This window comes from Ambystoma mexicanum, chromosome 12 (assembly GCF_040938575.1).
Source record: "Ambystoma mexicanum isolate Mex_15411 chromosome 12, UKY_AmexF1_1, whole genome shotgun sequence".
Classification (NCBI taxonomy): Eukaryota; Metazoa; Chordata; class Amphibia; order Caudata; family Ambystomatidae; genus Ambystoma; species Ambystoma mexicanum.
In genome coordinates this window covers 875826303-875846806 of record NC_090936.1, presented here as the reverse complement: position 1 = coordinate 875846806, position 20504 = coordinate 875826303, and the positions used below count along the sequence as shown (strand labels likewise).

Sequence of the window (20504 nt, the reverse complement as noted above, 5' to 3'; positions counted from 1 at the left end):
GCTGGTTCCTCACCCTCTCAGGGGGCCCCCACTGCGGGCGATGGTCCCACAATATATGGCACGGCGTGCCGGATGGCCCGGGCAAAACAGTGCACGGGTCGAAAAACGGGTTGTTGACCCGTTGCAGCAAGGTCCTTCAGGATCTGTAGTTCTGCACGGAGTGAAGCAACGCCGAGCTCCGGACCCTTCCGCGCATCGAGGACACCCTGCTCCTCCAAGGGCCAGTTTGCCGGGTTTGCTGCGCACTGGGGTCGGTGCAGATCAAAGGGAAAGACCCGGGAGCCGCTCGTGGTAAGACCAGATTCCCCCTCGCAGATACGGCGGGTGGTGAAGCCACTCGCGCGGACCAGTTCGTGTCTTGGGGGGGGGGGGGCTCTGAGGCACTAACTTGCAGGACCCTACCTCGGCCTCCTTGGCATGTGGTGAGACCTGCGCTCGGCTCCTCAGGGTCAGGGCGAGCAGCCCACTGCCTCCGCTGATCAGCTCAGTCCAGGGTCCGGCTCGCCATGAGGCCGCCTCTCAAAGTTTGCAGGAGGGCGCTCAGTTTCTTCCGCACTCCTCTCCATCCGGGGTTGCGTGTCGGGGCTCACCAAGGCAACCCCACCGCCCACCGGAGACCTCGCTCCGTGGAAATCGCCAGAGAACTTAGCGGAGGACGTTGCAGAGCCCTGTCGCACAGTGTGCTCCACTCGTTGAGTCGCTTCACTTAGGCGGCCATATTGGGAGGGCGCCAGGCAGCCCCGCTTCCACCTTTGCTTCGGTGTATCTCCGCTTCCAGCCTCCGATTTCTTTCACCGCATGGTCCAGATAAGCACATCGGTCTCCGCAGTGCGTAGAGGCTATTTTCGCATTCTGTAATTGGCAATATCAGGCGATTTAATCAGGATTAATGGGGCGGTCGCGGGAGCGACAGAGACCTACGCCTTCCTCATCACGTTGCTGGCCACGCCCCCCAGTCTATGCAACATTTAGTTACAGAATGTCCAGCACTAATGGATCAAAGACACTCACACTTTTACAAACATTTGAAACACATTATTCAGTTAACAAAAGAATATATGTGGCTAATCATATTCAGTGCATCAAACCATTCTTTGAACATTGCAACAATCAATTGTATAAAAGAGCTTAAACCTAAAACGGCAAATGAAATGTCAGACTTAGCCCCTTAATTCAGTATTATTTCTTTGATGTACTAATGTGGTTTTAATTTTCTGGATAGCAGACACTAATACTACTTGGAACTGCTTTTTATACTTATTTATGACATTTCTGTATTTTCAATTGAGCTTATGCAAAGTAATTGTGATACTTTCCACCTACTTCTATGCTGTATTTTAATTGAGCTTAAGCAAAGCAATCATGATACGGTCTACTCGCGTTATTGATCTAATTGAAAGATGATACCTTACTATGTGATGTTATACTCTTTTATCTTCAGTGAGATGATGTAAATTGATGTCCATAAATCTGACATGAAAGAGTATGTAAACTAATGCATATACATTGTTTAATGTTGAATTGAAGAAGTTGAGAAATCAACTAAAACTGTTTTCTTAAATAATAAAAAGGAAAAAAAATAATAAAAATAAAGCATTTACATCATGAACTCTCCAAGAATCCCTATTAACCAAATAAGTAAGTTCCCTACATAACATGGGATGCCATTTCACCGAAATTCAAAAGCTATCAGACTGTACCCGATTTAAGGTTGGATCAAACGCAAGAGAATCATTCTTCTGAACGAACATGAAGCATAATAGGTAAGTAATCACTTAGTTGGGATTCCAATATTGATACAGATTCTACAATTCCTGTTAGCCCAACTGATGCAAAGGAATAGTCAATATAAAAGGGGGAATTACCCCTTGACCAAGTGCCAGTGTGGGAAGATTTCTTAAACTTCACCAGATGTAGATTCCAATCAAGGAGGTATTGAACCCATTGTGCACCCCTGCTTGACGATTTTAGTTGATGGTTTTGGTCTGGACAGAATTTATAGCTTACAGTTGAACTTGTACACACAGAGTTAAGATCACTATCTATAATTATGTGGTAGTCTGGATTGCTAAGAAAGGCTTCATCAAGTATTACATCTAAGAGGTTGAAGAAGTCATCCAGAGAGAGATTAGCCGGATTATAATAAATACAAACCAATAACATTGCATTCGAGGGGATTGGGTCCTCCGACGTATTCCATATCTATGACATGTAATCACCACAGCTGTGCTGCTTCGGAAACTTTTTCGGCGTCTGCGTCCTGCGTCGATGATGTTGATGCGCCGTCGTCGAGGACCTCGTCCGACGTCATCCGATGTGATAAGTAGGACGCACGACGCCCATAGCCTCAGTTCCGTTTTTTCCGCGAACGTGTTGCTTCGTGTTTCTCGGTTCTAAGCCTCGACTCTTTGGAGTTCTGTTCTTTCTGGTTCTTCGAACCTGTTCGTTTGTGAATTTCCTTCGGCGATGTCTTCCACTTCGTCTTCAACCCCGCGTCCGGGCTTTAAGAAGTGCGGGGAGTGTGGGTCCAAGATGTCGGTGACGGACTCGCACGACGCCTGCCTCTGGTGCCTCGGGGAGGCCCACGACACGGATGACTGTGTCGACTGCCAGTCGCTCACGTCCAAAGCCTTACTCGAACGTAAGAAGAAGTTGTCGGTAGGTCGGGTGTCCAAGCCCCGGAAATCGAAGTCGGCGGGGCTTTCGACGGATGATTCGAGGGGTGACTCTCCGCGTCATCGTCGGAAGTCTCGTCGGTCTTCTTCTAGGAGTGGGTCTCGCCACTCCTCGGCCTCTTCGAGGCATTCTCGGAAGCGCCGTCACCGGTCGCCTTCCAGGTCCTCTTCCGAGGATTCTGCACGGCACGTCGGTTACCCCACCAGCCGTGCGACGCCGGAAGAATGGGCTTCCTTCGGGAAGAAAATGTTGGCGATTCTTGAGTCGCAGGGTACTCAGCCGTCCGCGCCCCCGAGTGGGGTCGGCCGTGTGAGGTCGAGAGACGCCGCTCGCAAGAGTGGTCGGCACGAGTCACGGGAGCGGTCCCGTTCGGCCAAGGAGGCTCGTTCTCGCCGTACCCGTTCCAGGTCCCGGTCCTCGACGCGTTCGAGACCGTGTGCTCCTGTGAAGTCTTCGAGGAAGACATCGACCTCTGAGGCGTCGAGGGCGTCGACAGGCTTTCTCGAGGCTCCGGCTTCGAGGGCCTCGTCGAAGCCGTCGACGATCAGGTCGTCGAGGGACACGCTCGGGGCTCCGGCTTCGAGGGCTGTGTCGTCGCCGCCGATACTGGAGGCGCTGCATCTGACGTCGACGCCGATTTCCTCGACGTCGACGCCGATCCTCTCGGCGCCGTTGCAGGTTTTCTCGGCGTCGGCGCCGATTCGCTCGACGCCATCGACGCCTTTCGTGTCGGAGGTGCCCCGTGTCACGGGTGTGCCCCCTAGGAAGGCTCTGGTTAAGAGCAAGCACTCTCGGGTGCCTTTTCGCCACCTGGAATATATTTCGGAGGCGGATGAGGATTCTGATGGCTTGGTTCCTAGTCAGGTGCCAGATGACATTGTCTCGGGCCATAGTCAGTTTGACGATTTGAGGCAGTCACTGCATGATGCCAGTGGACTGGACACCTCTCCGGAGGTGGAATTTTGTAGGCCTGAGCCTGGCTCCCATGCCGAGTATCTGGGATGGTCTGCTCCCCCAGGGGAGTTTGTGCAGGATGATCTGACGGACATCCTTGATGTTGGTCCCCCAACTGACCCGGTACTGCCGTTCCATATGGCTTTACAGAGAAGGGTGGCGGCGGCTTGGACTGCTCCGGAGAGTCTCCCGGCGGTGGGCAGATCCTTGTCGCGTAAATACCGTCCAGCCAGTAGCGACCCCTGCTACTTGACCAGGCACCCCACTCCGGAAAGTTTGGTGGTGCAGGCGGCCACGGCCCCGGCAAAGCAGGCGTCGTACCCTACCATCCCTCCTGATAGGGACGACAAACGTTTTGATGGCTGGGCGAAGAAAGTGTTTTCTTCTGGTGGTATGGCGCTTCAGGCGGCCAACTCCATTTGTGCCTTGTCACGTTTCACGCACACTCTGTGGAACTGTGTTGCGTTAGCGGCTGAACATATTCCCGAAGGGGATGAACGGGATGGTTTCCTTGCTATGATCCAGGATGGTAAGGATGCCATGTGTGAGTCCGTTCAGTCGGGTCTGGACTTGGCTGAATGCGTCAGTAGGTCCATGGCGGCGAGCACCGTGATACGCAGGTTTGCGTGGTTGCGGAAGTCGGGGTTTGCTCCTGATGTGCAGTCCCGGCTCCTCAACATGCCCTTTGATGGTGAACACCTTTTTGGCAGCAAGGCTGACGAGAGCCTTGAGAGGTTGCAGACCTCAAAAGCTGCAGCGAAGTCGTTGGGCGCTGCAGTTCGCCAACCTCCGCCTTTTCGTCCTAGGGGACAGCAGTGGAGGGGTGGTTCCTTTCGCTATTACTCATCCTTCAGTAAAGCGAGAGGAGCTGGCAGTCAAAGAGGCCAACGCAGGGGTACCAGAGGTGGACGACAGGGTACCCGTGGTGCCAAGGCTGCTCGGGCAGTTGCCTCTTTGCCCTCAGGTAACGCCGCAGCCGCTCCCATTCAGTCGTGAGGCCATGTCCCATGGTTCGCCGGTTGGGGGAAGGCTGGCGCAGCATCTTGTAGAGTGGCAAGCCATTACTTCAGATGTGTGGGTTCTGGAGATCATAACCCACGGCTACTGTCTTCCTTTTCGGCACAGGCCTCGCGACAATCCACCGGGGAACCTCTCTTTGCAGAGTCCGGATCCGCTCCTTGCGCAGGAAATTCAAGCCCTGCTGGAGAAAGGGGCCATAGAACTGGTGCCTGTAGCGGAGAGGAACAAGGGATGGTATTCCCCTCATTTTTTGGTTTCGAAGAAAGACGGGGGATTGAGACCCATCATGGACTTGCGCGATTTGAACAAACTCCTCAGGAAGGACAAGTTCAAGATGGTTACTCTCTCTCAAGTCCTCCAGGCCCTTCAGCTTCAGGACTGGTTGGTGTCACTCGACCTCAAGGATGCTTACTTCCATGTGCCGATCCATCCCAAGCACAAGAAGTACCTGAGGTTCGCGGTTGGCGACTCGCACTTTCAGTTTCGGGCCCTGCCGTTCGGATTGACCTCCGCCCCGAGGGTTTTCACCAAGCTCATGGTGGTGGTGGCAGCGCATCTCAGGCAAGGGGGGATTCACGTCTACCCCTACCTGGACGATTGGTTGATCAGGGGGAGCTCTCCCGAGCAAGTCCTGGATCATCTATCGATCGCCTGTCGCTCCCTTCACAGGCTGGGCTTCTCCCTCAATTTAAAGAAGTCCCATTTGACGCCAACGCAGCGGCTCCAGTACATCGGAGCAGTGCTCGACACTTCCCTGGGGCAGTGTTTTCCTCCCCAGGTGAGGGCTCTTCACATTCAGCAGATGGTGCACATGTTTCAGCATGCCCAGACGCTCCCAGCGTTCGAGTTCTTGAGGTTGCTCGGCCTCATGGCATCCTGCATTCTTCTGGTGCCAGAGGCTCGCCTGCGGATGAGATCTTTGCAGTGGGCACTCAAGACGCAATGGTCGCAGTCCTCCGGCAGGATGTCGGACTCGATTCAGGTGCCGTCCTCGGTCGCCCGGGACCTTCTGTGGTGGGCCGTCGAAGGCAACTTGATGAAGGGGGCTCCATTTTGGCTTCCCTGGCCGGAGGTGACGATCGTGACGGATGCATCCCTCACGGGATGGGGAGCTCATGCCAACGGGCTGACAGTCAGCGGTCGTTGGTCTCCGTCGGAGTCCAGACTCCATATCAATCTGTTGGAGCTGAGGGCCGTCAGGCTAGCCCTGAAGGCTTTTCTGCCGTCTGTGCGAGGGAAGAATGTCCTGATCCTGACGGACAACACAGTGGCCATGCACTACCTCAACAAAAAGGGGGGGGGCAGGGTCACTTCCTCTGTGCAGAGAGGCGATGCAGCTCGAGTTCTGGGCCATCCAGCAGGAAGTTTCGATCTCGGCAGTTCATCTGGCCGGAGCCGAAAACGTGACGGCGGACGCTCTGAGCAGGCAGAGCGCGATCTCTCACGAGTGGGAGTTGGCTCAGGAGATTCTCCTGGAGATCTTCGCCCTTTGGGGGACCCCTCAAGTGGATCTCTTCGCCTCCAGTGTCAACCGGAAGTGCGAAAGGTTTTGCTTGCGGGAATTTCCTCCAGAAGGAGCCTTAGGAGACGCGTTCGTGGTGGAGTGGTCATTCCCGCTGCTGTACGCGTTCCTCCAGTCCCCATCATCCCGCAAGTGCTGCGGAGGTTACGGAAGTTCGGTTCCCGGATGATCCTCATTGCCCCGGCGTGGGCTCGGAGGACGTGGTACCCGGACCTTCTCGACTTATCCATCTGCCCTCCACGTCGTCTTCCCTACCGAGACGATCTGCTCTCACGGGAGGGGGGTCAGGTTCTCCATCCAGAGGTCAGATCCCTCAACCTTCACGCTTGGTTTCTGAAAGGTTGAGGTATAAGGATTGGGACCTCCCTGAGGACGTGATGGAGGTGTTGCTTTCGGCCCGAAGGCCGGCAACAAAGTCTCTGTACCGTTGCCGTTGGCGTAAGTTCTGCGACTGGTGCAGAGTTCAGAATGTGGATCCTTTTGCATGTGACATCCCCATGGTTCTGTCCTTTTTACTTTCTTTGGCCCACAGGGGCTTGCAAGTGGGTACCGTTAAGGGTTACCTGGCGGCGCTATCCATCTTTAAGCGCTCGTCTGAAGAGTGTTCTTACTTTAAAATCCCTTTTGATTTCACAGTTCCTGAAAGGGCTCACTAATGTGTTCCCTCCGTCACCTTTCCTGCTGCCCGGTTGGGATTTGAACCTGGTTCTTAAGTTTCTTATGGGTGCTCCGTTTGAGCCTTTACATTCTTGCCCTTTGAGGCTGTTGACTCTGAAAACTGTGTTTTTAGTTGCGGTTACTTCCGCTCGCAGAGTGAGTGAGTTACACGCACTTTCAGTTAAGCCTCCCTTCACTGTATTTCACAAGGACAGGGTTGTCCTTAGAGTTCGTCCTTCTTTTCTTCCGAAGGTAGTGACGGAATTTCATTTGGCCCAGAAGGTTGTTCTTCCGGCATTCTATCCTCCTCCGCATCCTGGTAAGGAAGAGGAGAGGCTCCATAGGCTTGATCCTAGGAGAGCTTTAAGCTTTTATGTTTCACGCATGTCCCGGGTCAGAGTGGATGATCAACTCTTTATTGGTTACGCTGGTAAGCGTTTGGGGCAAGCTGTGACGAAACAGACTTTGTCTCGCTGGATTATTTTGGCCATCTCGGAGTGCTACCGTTTGGCGGGTAAGGACCCACCGGCTGGCTTGCGGGCCCATTCTACCAGGGGTATGGCTGCGTCTACTGCCCTGCAGAGGGGTGTTCCTATTCGCAACATCTGTGATGCAGCCACCTGGGCTTCAGTACATACATTTGTACGTCTCTATTCTCTTGATTCCATCCGAGCACAGGATCTGGCCTTTGGCAAGGCGGTCCTTTGCTCTGCTATTTGATTGGCTATTCTACATTTGATTCTAAATTCTTTCCCTCCTCCTTGCTTTGGTACTGCTTTGGGAGTCTGTCATAGATATGGAATACGTCGGAGGACCCAATCCCCTCGAAGAACAAGTTACTTTCTTACCTGGTAACGTTGTTTCGATGGGATGGTCCGACGACGTATTCCATATCGCTCCCGCCCGGCCTTCCCCGCTGCAGAATTTCTTTTGCGATTGCAGCTTACGTTCCGCAAGGCTTTGTGTCTGACTGGCAGTTGACTTATGTCACACGTTCTGGGGGAAAAAACTACAACTGAGGCTATGGGCGTCGTGCGTCCTACTTATCACATCGGATGATGTCGGATGTCGGAGGAGGTCCTCGATGACGGCGCATCGACGTCATCGACGCAGGACGCATACGCCGAAAAAGTTTCCGAAGCAGCACAGCTGTGGTGATTACATGTCATAGATATGGAATACGTCGTCGGACTATCCCATCGAAAGAACGTTACCAGGTAAGAAAGTAACTTGTTCATCTGTGGGTCAGCCGTAGGTAAGTATTCAATCACTAGTATTTCATTAGAGCATGATATCACAGCGGATTGATGATTAACAGAATTGTTTATCAGAATAGCTACCTCTTCTGACGGTCTTCCAGAAATCCCTTGTACGGCTGGTGTACAAAAGGTAGTAAATCCATTGAAAGCGACTAGTTTTGTACACATCGTTTCTTGCAAGAGTAGCACAGTGGGATAATCACACAAGCGGAGCGAGCCTAACCATGTAGTGAAATTGGTAAGCCCACAACAATTCCAAGAAATTATACTGAGCTCAGGCTGGCTAGGATTTTTCGGTAACTCTAGTCATGTCTATGATTGATGCCAACAATGGAGCTAACCATGTAATATTAGATGCTGACCCTACCAAGGCGGAAATGTGCGTGATTAGGTCAGAGTTCATGGCAGGAGCATTTTGAGTAGTAAGTACAGTTTCATGATTAGGGACAGTAATTGGCAGTTCCTAAAATACAGTAGCTTCTTTGATCGTGCGAAATAAACACATAGATAAACCACGCATTTGTCCCCTCTATGGTCCCACAGCAACTTTAAAATAATAACAGATTGAGGGGCAGAAATCATGCGGAAATTATTGTGACTGGCCAACCTGATCCACTCAATATCATCAGAATGTAAGGTGCGTAATTGGGGGCTTCTTTTAAACATGTTAAATAAAAATGAACGCTTTAACCTCTGTGAACCATTTAGCTTGGGGTCACTAATCCACCCCACAATGTTTGTGGGTTCCATCATGAACTCATTTTCATCCCCCTCACTCTTAAAGTTTTTACATACATGCACGTACACCGAATTTGGTTCCGATCCTGCAGTCTCAACGTTCCTGTTAGCATTAGTACCAGTTGATGATAAATTCTGAGATTCCTTAATGGGTACATTATTAAAGTTAGCACTTGCAGTACTGTGAGGTAAGTCCATCTGCGCATTTTCTAAATATTTTCGGTAAGATCAGTTGTCGGAACTGGAAAGGTCTTGGTGTTTCCCTGGGGGACCATTTTCATTTTATCTTGCAAGACTACTGGTGGCAGAGATCTCATTGGTGGCACCTCTGCAGGTGTGTCCATTTTAGCACGGCCTGCTGGCAAAACAGCGGTTGTTTTATTACTGACCATTGGATAATAATTCAAGAGCTGACCTTGTTTAACATTTCGTAGCCCCAAGTGCGGTGGCAGCTTTTCGCCAGGCTCAGAATTAAGGCAGTAGGAGATGTGTCCATTATGCAATTCCTCCTGTCCGCCATTCCCATTTATATTCAAAACCAATTTCGATTCCTCATTTAATTGACTGAGATCAATTATAGCAACATTACTTGAAAATGTTAGAGAGCTGTTTTGTATTGGAGTTAAAGCCTAGAATTTTGGTGGGCGATTGATTTCTTTTTTTTTTTTCTTTTTTTTTTTTTACCTAGAGACCAAGTATTATTTTTTTTAATGGTTATTATTATTGTAACGCTCACCTGATTCCCGTAGAGGCGCCGGTCTTGACTGGGCGTATACCGTATCTTCAAAGGTGATGTGTAACACACGGCTGGCTCTTTGGGCTGGACCTCTGTGCACTGTATGTCTGACTCGAAGGGTAAGATGTCTTAGGTAAGTGAACGCCGTGCTCTCCATCTGCCTCGGGGCAGGGTGCTGTAACCAGTTTCTTCACTGGATAAGGGGAGCAGGCCTCTTGACTTCAGAGGACTGCTGTCCGTCGTTTACTGCACGAACGGTAAGTTTCGAGTAATTCTAATGTCTTTAAAGTCTTTAGTAATGATGTTTCTTGTTTTGCAGGGTTCCGGCGATGGCGGATGACGGGCTGAAGTGAGTTGGATGGAGCCCGTGTGATGAATAGAAGCGCCTGGAAGCACGTAAGTAAGCGATTGTTGCCTGCTTCACGATGCGCTCTAACTGTCTTTTTATTTTGCAGGTACAAGTTTGGAGCGGCTGCAGGGTGCCGGAATACCCACTGGGTTAGATGTGGAAAGGAGTAATGGCACGTGAGTATTAAAGTTCCCCAATGTCTTTAAACGCACCTTGTTTTGTCTTTCAGATGCGGGATGCAGCGCCGAAGGCCTCCGGAGCGTGCGAAGAGTTGGTAAGCTTTTGTCTTTCAGATGCCGGAATGCAGTGTGAAGACCTCCGGAGTGCACGAAGAGTAGGTAAGCCTTTGTCTTTCAGATGCCGGAATGCAGCGCGAGGCGTTGGTGACAGCCGATGGACCAGGTAAGTGAAGAGCTGTCACTGAAGACCGTAATGCTAACCTGTTCTTTCTTGTCTTTATAGGTGTTGCTGAAGACTGGATTCAGGATGGTAAGCCTTTTTCCTTAGGCCCAGGATCAGATGCAGAAGACACGATGAGCGTTCTGCTGCAGAGGATGCAGAATAACGCAAAGCAAGATTCATCCATCGGGTGTGGTTTAAATAGCCTCCTGTAGTGCTTAGGTGTCTCCTTCCAAAGCCACGCCTAGGTAAGAAAAGAGTTCCTGCTTTCCAGAAGAGTTCCAGTGTTCTGAACCTAGGGAGTGGCTCCTGCCCCACCCAACAGGAAAAGTAGTTCCAAACAGAAGAGGATCAGAGGCTCAACTGGCAGGCAAGTAAGCAGCATGGTCTGCTGCAGGTAAGTCCACCCAAGCATTATGAGCCCGGCGCTTCCAGCGCTGGGACTGGGCATATTTATGAGCCTGGTGCCACTGGCGCCAGGACTGGGTCCAAAAGGTCCCAATTGGGACTGGTTGGCACTCGGAACCTGGGTTATGGATCTGCTTCCAAGGGAGTTGGGAAAACCCTGACCTTTTGGAAGCAGAGATCATGACAATTATTTCGTTTGAGTACTCTTGCATGGGCCCATCTCATTTTACGCTAGTATAAGTGCATTTTCGAATCATTAGAGATGTTTCCAATGCATGAATCATTTTGAACAACAGTATCCACTTGGGTGCTATCCAGTTGTTCAATCATTTCCGTAAGTGGCGTTGGACTATTAGGAGAGTCCTCCTGAATCATAATATTGTCATCCGCCATGGGCAGAGGCGCATCACTCGCACCTTGAGCGCTTAGTCCATGAGAAATTAAGAAGCGAAATACATTGTCCAGTTTTAAAGAATTTAACTGGATAGCTTCAAGCAACATGGGAGGCACAGCCTCTTGGATTGAAACAATAGATGGAGCTCCAGCAGAGACGGCTTCTGCATAAGAACGCCGTACCTCTGCTCATGAAGCATCTCAAGCAGAGGTTTGCATGGATTTATTATTCAAAGAGGGTCTATTTGGTGACTGTAGGATGCAGTTTATCTGCAGGGCAGGTCACGTGAACCAACATAAACCCTCTATTTTACTAAATTTGTCAGACAGGTCCGAGATTGTGGATCTCAGAATATTGAGATTATGGTGCGTCAGATCATGTCCTTCGTCTAACAGATTATGATTTGGGTAATTACTGGGAAATTGTCTGCATCAGGGAGTACACAAAGGGCAGGTTTGTTGATTTGATGATCTAAGCCATTAGGGTCTATAACAATACTGTAAGGATCACTACCATCAATATTGGGAAATCCCTGAGATGGTTTGTGTGCAATAGAGACAGACCTAGGTCTAGTTCACAGAGCGACATTCTGCCTATCATAACCCTGAGGTGGATCTGTTCTTCTGCCCTCATGACCGTTATGTAAGAAAATACTCTCAACTTCAGAGGATAGAAACACTGCAGGGGATAAAGGACCTAGTGATATTCTGCAGCGCTTACCCCATTCATTTTGGAGAGTGGGTGCTAAAATGGAAACATCTGATATGCAGTTGTTAAACTGATCCATACAACAATTCACAGGCACAGATACGTTTCCAGCCATCATGTTGCCCTCAGCGCGTTCAGACTGAGAATTCACGTTTCAAACAGGTGCAACAAAGGGGGCAAAATTCTGTGCCAGTGTAATGTTATTTCGTGCATACAGACTATCATTTGGTTCAATTGCGATTGATTGCTGACTCTAAGGGACATTTCTAGCGTCCATGGCACACTCGTTGATTAGTAAATCTTCTGATATGTACACTGGAGTCTCTTCGCTGGACTCATGTAGTTGAATAGGGGGCGAGAGATGTTTCCTGCTACGTAAACTGATGACCATGTTTTCAAACTTGCACTACTTTCACAACTCCTTATGAAGTGAGTGTAAATAACTGATTTGTTAGAATTGAATGAATTAGTGCAATGTCCCTCGATGTTTTACGTGGCAGCCTGCTTTGTGTCCGTTTTAGGGACGCTCTCGTAACTAGCCAATTCATTCCCAACTTTTTGCGGATCAATCTAACGGGCAACAATCAACTTATGTGTCTAAGCATTTGATGAATATACAAAGTTTTCGTGCACAGGAAATAAAAGAAACAGTAAATAAATGCTTAGATCCTTACAGGCTTCCACCACCTCGCAGCCCAACAGCCAGACACTTCCAATACACTTCCAGATGCATGCGCAAGATGCGTGTACTCCGTGATTATGTAGGTTTGCTGGGAGACCTTGGGCGGAGCTGCAAAGGGAGAGAAGAACATACTCAGAGTGCTTTTGTTTCAGCATCCTGACCTGACTTCTGCTAGTCGAGCACAGCCTTCTGTGGCCCTCCATTGTGCTCTTGCTCATTTTTATGGGGAAACTAACACATCTTTCAGGCTGTTAGTACTGAGAAACTTTGTTTCTCTTAGTCTTTTGACTTTGTTGCCACTTTTGGTAACATTTTAACATTGCGCAAAGTACATTACTGTACCATGCAGTGGGGTGTATGTTTTCTGGCCCTAGTCATTCATTAAGGAGTTTTTGGTGACTGGACAACATGCCTAGGAGTGGGCTGGTGGCGGTGAAGGCTTTTTTTGTGTGATTCTATAACTTTTTACCGAGCTATACCGTGCTTACTGCGTTTGGCTCATGACTGTGGCTATTGTCGTCATGGCTTTTGTCTACTCCTTTGGCCATTTTGTCCATTGTCCTTGACCCTGGTCTTTGTGACCCGGGAATTCCTTATTTGGGCATGCAGTTGCCCGCGAAAGCTGGGTCTTTCACGGACTACTGCAGGTCATGTGTGTGGATACCGAGTAAGTGGGCTGGGACAGTCTGGTCCTAATCCACACTGCTGGTACCAGGATGTCTGGTGTGCACGACGGCATGAATTCAGAAGTGTTACCTGTTTCACTAACAAGGGTGGCCTCCTAAACTTCTGTTCACCAGAGCAGAGGTTAGAAATACATTCTAACAATGCAGCACACTGTGAATCGAAAAGCTGCTTCAGACAAGAATCTAAGGTAGTGCTAAGGTCGAGCAGCGCATATAAAACTGCAGAAACTCCAGGTAGAATTAATACTCAGTTGACCAATGTGGAAATGCTTGTTTTTCAGATTTAAGTATCTCTTAAGAGAAACAAAGCTCAAACTCAAAAACCCTGAGGCTAATCCCTAGTGCCCTAGTAAATCGCTAGGGTGCAAACAGCAAAACCACTATGGTGCTTTTAAATAGGCTTGTTGAGCCCAGCAGAAGCAGAAACAGAATGGGAGCACAAGGATGTGTTCCTCACTGCTTCTTGCCGAGGCAGTTGGACCACCTATGCTGCTGGAAATTCATCTTGGAGGGACAGGGCCTCCTAGTACTTGTCCTAGCACTTCTCGGTGTGTTTTCTGCCTCTGAGGTCCAGCCTGAACCTCTGGCAGTGCAGCTCTAAAGGTTTCCTTTTGGTGAACACCACCCATGGCATACCCTTATGGCACCCATGGGTGGGGGTACACCCTGATACCCCTTGTGTGTGTTTGTGTGTACCTGTGTGCTGCCCACAGTACAGGGTATGGGCTGGTGGCAGCTACATGGTGACTTTACAGTGGCTCTGCGTGTCCTCAATTTTTAGGACACCCATGCCTTGCCATAGGAATCAATGGATTCCTGAACAAAGGCAAGATGGCCACTGTAATCTCTTGGTTTGTATTGCCTTTACCCCTTTTTTTCCAAAGTCCTAGGAAGCCCTGACTCTGTCCACTTCTCCCTGGCTGGCTGTTGGGTGGAAGAACCATATATGGCTCTGGGGCTGCTTCCTGCCAGACTGTCTGGAGCCTTCCCAGGGGCTGTGTTGTGGGTTCACCCTTGCGGTGGGACCTGTAAGAAGTCCACTCTCATTCTGTGTTGTGGGTGTCTGGTTTTCGTTGTGTGACACAATGCTTGGGCCAGCCCTGACTGAAACTGGAGTGAATGAAGTGTAGTGCTCTGAAAAGCTGTGGGCTCACTCCAATCCACATTCTGTGTTATGGGTGTCTGGTTTGGGCGAATGACCCAAGTGCCTGTGAGCCTGATTGGTTGCCTGGCTGCAGGAATGCACAAGTGTATGATTGGCTGAGAGAGCCTGGCTCAGCCTGAGTGAATGGGGATCAAATGTGTATAACTAGGGACCCGTCACTCACCAATTTGTTCTGAAGCTGAAGTCTGAAGCTTGAATCCTGTGTCCATTCGGAGGAAAGTTTCTGCAGCTGCATTTCTTCAAGGAATCCGAAGACTGCTGAGCTGACCCAAGGACGGAATCAGGAGAGGACCTGGATAAGCAGACTCTTTCCGAGCTACGAGGGACCATCATGCAACTTCTGCTCTTCTTCCAAAGTACCCTGAAAGCCAGTTCTGTGTGCCTAACTCCTGGACAAGTGATCTTCGTAAGTTCAGAAGAGGAATGCTTGGACATCTCGATCCGAAGAAGTCCAGTCTTTTCGCCCAGGGTCTGGCGGAGTGTTTGTGACCACAGGAAGCCAGATTGCTGCATATCGCCCAGAAGAGAGGGTACTCTGGCATAGTACTGCTCAACACCCAGAGCTAAGAGGGTTCCATTTGAGAGAAGAATCCTTCAAGGGACTTCTCTGCCACCACATCCAACCACTTTTCCATGCCGGAGAAGGTCCTGGGTCGCTGTGTGCCGAGGAGTGTCCACCGGTGGATTTCCCACCACCAGAATGCGAAGATGATGTCCCGACTGTCCAGGCTTGGTGAGGGTCCGCAGTCAAGTCCAGTGGATGAGTCCAGGTCACCCTAAGCTATCCAGAGGTCCATGCTAGGGTTGCAGCACCGAAGAAGCAAACGTCGGTAAACCACAAAATCCTGACGCCTGACACCTACTTCTGCCACTGCACCCGTCGTCACTGAAAGTCATTCAAGGGCCTCATCATCTTCAGCCAGGCCTTGTTGAGGTCCACAGCAACTTTCACCTTCATGGAACATCCAAAGCTGGAGTAACACCCCCCAACGGATACCACAGCGAAGACCGAAAGGGCTACCTTTCTGACACTGCCTGGTTCCTTCTTTTCTCTTGACATTGACGTCCCAGCGACTCCTTCCAAAGGGGGTCCATCCTTGAGGGACCTGTCAAATAAAGCCAAGAATCTCCACCAGTTCGCCTGCCAAGGCACCAATGGTGCTGTGGCGAGTTAGAGCCTCTTCCAGCCTCCGGAATCATCCAAGGGTCCAAGAATCATCTTGGATCCAGTTCTTTGGCATCCCAGATACTTTGGGGTGTTGGGACCTTTTGAAGAAAAGGAGAGCATTTTTGGACTGGATGTAATTTACAAGATAATGTGCAACCTAACTTTTCCCTTTCAGGTTGCCCAGGTTGGGGGCGGGGGATCCTCACCCATTATTACTATTGAGTCTAAATAAAGTTGACTTCCTATGTTCTAAACTAATCTGCCTTTCTTCCTTGGTCTGTGAAGTTACTCCTTGCTTAGAAATTCTCAACTGTCAGCACTTGGTACATTTTTAATGAATCAAAGTATAGTGTGATACCACATAGTGTATATATATATTGTTGCCAGTATTAAGATAGTGTTCCCAAAGTACAAAGTGTGTTTTTTATGTGTATATACATCTGAATCTTATTTTATATCAATAAGCTGTCTTATCACCTAACATCGTGTGGTCATTCCTTTGTGGGGACTTGGGGATTCACTGTACTTGAGAACCAGCCTGCATCACCACCTGAGCGCTTAAGCCTTAGTTGCTCTTCAACCCTTGAGGGAGAGGAGCCAGAGGATCCTCCTCAGGGAGAGGTACTCACCCCAGAGTATCACCCTGACCTCCAGTGCTTGTTGGCTGAAGGTGGGCCCTCTAGGGCGGATTTTTGTAAGGGTCATAGAGAGTGCCACTCTCTTGAGGGTCTGAGGAAACAGACCCAGGCACAAGGTGAAGTGCCTAGGTCTTTTAAGATTTATTGGTAGATTGAACTTCTGTACAGTGAGCCCATTGAGCCTGAACCTGGTGCATTCAAGAGGTTGGTTGTGCCCAAGGTATACAGGCCCTTTCTTTTGCTGTTAGCACATGAGGTGCCTTTAGCTGGTCATTGTGGCATTACGAAGACACAGCAAAGGCTCTCAGCCCACTTTTATTGGCCCAGGATGGGAGTAGGAGTAGGAGTAGGAGTGGAAGCCCACTGCAAGTCCTGCCCCACTTGCCAGTTGTCTGGCAAGACTGGAGACAGTGTCATTGCCTTCCTGCAGCAATGCGAGAGTGTAGGCATCAACATTGTTGGTTCCCCTAGACCCTCCTACATCAGGACCCTCCTACATCATTGGTCACGCCTTGAAACACTTGTGTGTAGGCGCGTTATAAATGCCATATCTTATCAGGTGGACACAGGTTCATCCTGGTAGAACATGCCACCAGGTACCCTGAGACTATACCCCTTCGAACCATAACAGCCAAGGTGGTTGCCAGGGCTCTAATGTGCATTTTCACCAGAGTTGGTTTTCCTAAAGAGGCGATTTCCAACAGAGGAACCAACTTTATCTAGTTACATGCAAGCTATGTGGAAGGAATGTTGTGTAACTTACACGTTCTCTACATCCTACCACCCTCAGACCAATGGTCTGGCTGCGAGGTTAAACAAAACTCTCAAAGGCTTATTGGGTGATTTGGAAGAGCCCCTAAGGAGGAAATGGGATTGCCTCCCACCATGCCTGCTGTTTGTCTGTGGGGGGAGGTGCCTCAAGAGAGTATTGGTTTCTGCCCCTTTGATTTCCTTTTTGGACTTCCAGTGAGGGCCCCCCCTTGCCTTAGTAACAGCAGGCTTGGAAGCCACACCTCCAGGTCTTGCCATACAAGTGGGGGACTAAGTATTAAGCCTCAGTAGGAGAATGGCAAAGATGATGGGCCAGCCATCAGCCAATCCTAAGGCCAGCCAATAATTGAACAAATACTGGCATGACCTTATGGCCTCCCAAGTGGACAGGACTCCTGGCCAGGAGATCCTTGTGATGGAGCCCACCAAGCTTCAAGCTTTGGTAGATAAGTGTACTGTCCTTTCAGGATAATCTCCAGGATGGGTTAAGTGAACTATATGGATGACATAGGTATTCCTGGGGTAGCCCCTCAGGTCTTACATGTCACCAGGCTCAAGCCATTCCACAGTAGAGAAGAAGTGTCATGCCTGTTGCTAACTTCAAAGCAAGACAAGGATGAGAGTGAGCCCCTTCCTGATTTGCTGCATACCGACCCTCATGGTGGATCAGTGGCTGGAGTGCATCTCTCTCCAGATCTGACACCAGCGCAGCAGAGGACCTGCAGGGCTTTGCTCTTGCAGTATGCCCCTCTGTTGTCACTAACATCAGGCCTCACCCCATGGTGTGGGCATGATATTGACCCTGGTGACAGTGTACCTGTCAAAAGCAGATGCTACAGGGTGTCAGACACCGTTAAGATACACATGCAGGCAGAGTCGCAACAATGTTGGACTTGGGTGTAATTGAGCCCTCAGCTACTCAATGGTTCAGTCCAGTGCTACCAAGACAGACCCGAAGGAATGGACACTGAGAGAAACTCAATTTCTAGGAGAGAACTGTTCAAATAAATCCTGAGCACCAAGGTCTTGGAGAGATCTGTGCAAGGGAATACTGAGAAACAAATATCTAGATGACACCTACTAAAGAGAATTGTGACGACTGACAGCTTTGTCACTGTTTCCCTGGAAGGAAGCCTCTTTTACATGGCCAGTGAAAGGCAGAAACTACCGAACTCCGTCGCTGGGGGTGGCTCTCTGTGAGAGGACCATGTGGGAGAGGAAAAACTCCAGGGCGACAGAAAAAGACAACTCTTGACTCCTAGCTTTTAGTGACAACCATGTGCCAGTGCAACATTTCTACATGGCGTATTGTAATACGGATACTGATTTACCAGGTCTTTCGAGCCCAGAACCTCATTTACCTCCCCACCCCACGAGGAAGTGGGATGGACTAATGAGGATGACTAGACACAGTAAGCCAATGTTGCGTTCTAGTCATTGGAAACTGCAGAGAAAGACTGGGACATTTAAAAAGGACACAATTGAAGCAAATTCAGGAGAACGAGAGACACAGAGACTGGAGAGGCACCTGATGGATGCTGACACTGTGAGCGACGCCGAAGGCGAGCAGATGGCAGAGCGCAGTGCAGAGGCTAACGAGCATAGTGTGCAGAGGAAGTAGGTCGGGAGAAGTTCACTGCTTTTCTGTTTTGGGCAGCCAGAGCTGCCGAACACAGAAGAAGGCAAAGCAGGAAGCAAACAACTCACAAGGCACACTGCCAGTCAATTGACCAGGAGTGCAAACACTGGTAAAACACAAGGAACGCTTGAGACCCTCCACACAGCCGCCGGTAGGCCCTGGGAGAATGAGCAAGCTACCGGGGCACTTCTTGGCGAATGCCGTGCACGACTATTACGAGAGAGAGCCCAAGTAAAGACCATGAATTCATTACCGAAACGAATACTGTTGAGAGAAAGAGCCTAAGTAAGGGCAGTGCAATTGCATACGAACATTGCTGCTGGAAAGAGCCTAAGTAAAGGCAGTGAAATTATTACTGATACGAACATTGTTAAAAGAAAGAGCCTAAATAAAGACAGTGCCATTTTTTTTAACATTACTGAGAGAAAGAGCCTAAGTAAAGGCAGAGCAATTATTACTGATATTAACATTGTTGAGAGGAAGAGCCTAAATAAAGGCAGTGGAGTTAATAAGAAAGGGTCAGTGACCCAATATTGGAGAAGTGTTGTGAACTGGATAAAAGAGAAACTGAAAAAAGAGCGGAGAAGCTCTGGCAGGTTAGTGAACCCAGGCAAACAGTGAGTCTGGGACTCGCACCCAAACAAGAAAGTGACAACACCCAAGCAGGCAAATAAACCAGGGGTAACAAGGTAAAGGATAGAACGTGAGGTTTTATACTCCTTTTTCAGGAACAAAGAACAGTACCCCTGGTAGGAGCATATACCAGGGGAAAGGAAGGAGGATTGAGAAAACTCAGTGGTCAAAACCTCTATGTATGAAAGTGTGTAACAGAAAAGGGAAGACTCGTACCCCTTAAAGGATTCAAGAGAACTATGTTGTGAAATATGCTTTGATTCAAGAGAATCGTGTACTTTTGAGGAGGCAAAAGGGAAGGGTTTTCCCCCTTGAGCAAATTGGAGCTGTGACTATATCCAAACATAGAGAGAAGAGAACATTAAATGTGAATCAGGGGGAAGAGGAAAACGAAACTCCTGCCCAACCCCCAATTTTGTGAATAATAAGGAATCCATCATTGGTGGACAAACTGAAGTAGTGAAAAGGGGAAGAGCCATTCTTCTTAAAGATTGTGACTTGATTTTGAAGAGTAACGGAATATCTGTGGCAAAACCAGGCGAAACATAGGGGAAGGGAAAACCCAATTTTCCTGGTGGAACTATATTTCTTTTCTTTTCTGCACCATTGAACTTTGTTTGAAACTGCAAGAGGAAGCTATACATAAGTCTATAGCACAGAGAAATACCCATTTTCAGCTCATATTTAGTTTAGCGTGTATGGGTCAGTTTAGGGTTTTTGAATACAGGGCGATTTATTTGTTAACATCCTGACACGGACGCTCCTTAGTTGTGTTAAAGGGGGTACCCCTCTTAGGGCTATGGACAGAGGACTTATCCAACCCCCTTTTGCTTTTATGATAAATAAAAGTTCAAAGTTAACACAAAACCTGTTACTGTGTCTTACTCTTGAACCCTTACAGAATGCAGAGAAAAACTCACTGTCCAAGGAGAGACCTGTACAAGTGTCTTCTGGGAGAAACCCAAGCTCTGAGAGAGACGTGTATAAGTGAATAACCGTGCGAATCAAAGTTTGAGACCTGAACACGGGCATAATGAGATATATCCGTCATGACAATCAGAACCTGTAGTATGGGAGGGAGCCTTTATGGATGATACATGAAGTACCAGAGATTGGGGATACACACAACCATGCAGAAAGTACTGCTGAAGGAATACCTAGTGCAAGCTTGAAGACTGGGACCAAGGTGACTCTTCAAAGGGAAGCGTGGGAATCCAGAAACCTGTGAGTGGTCTACAGCAATGTCATCAGGAAGACTGAAAAAGTGTCCAGACTGTGAATTAACCCTGGAATAACCATCCC

General features: G+C 49.1%; 1 protein-coding gene across 2 annotated transcripts in view; it reads left to right on the top strand.

The window, feature by feature from the left end:
* Positions 1–20504, top strand: part of SCYL2 (SCY1 like pseudokinase 2) — a 1629773-nt gene that overhangs the window by 1364957 nt on the left and 244312 nt on the right. The window lies entirely within an intron of this gene.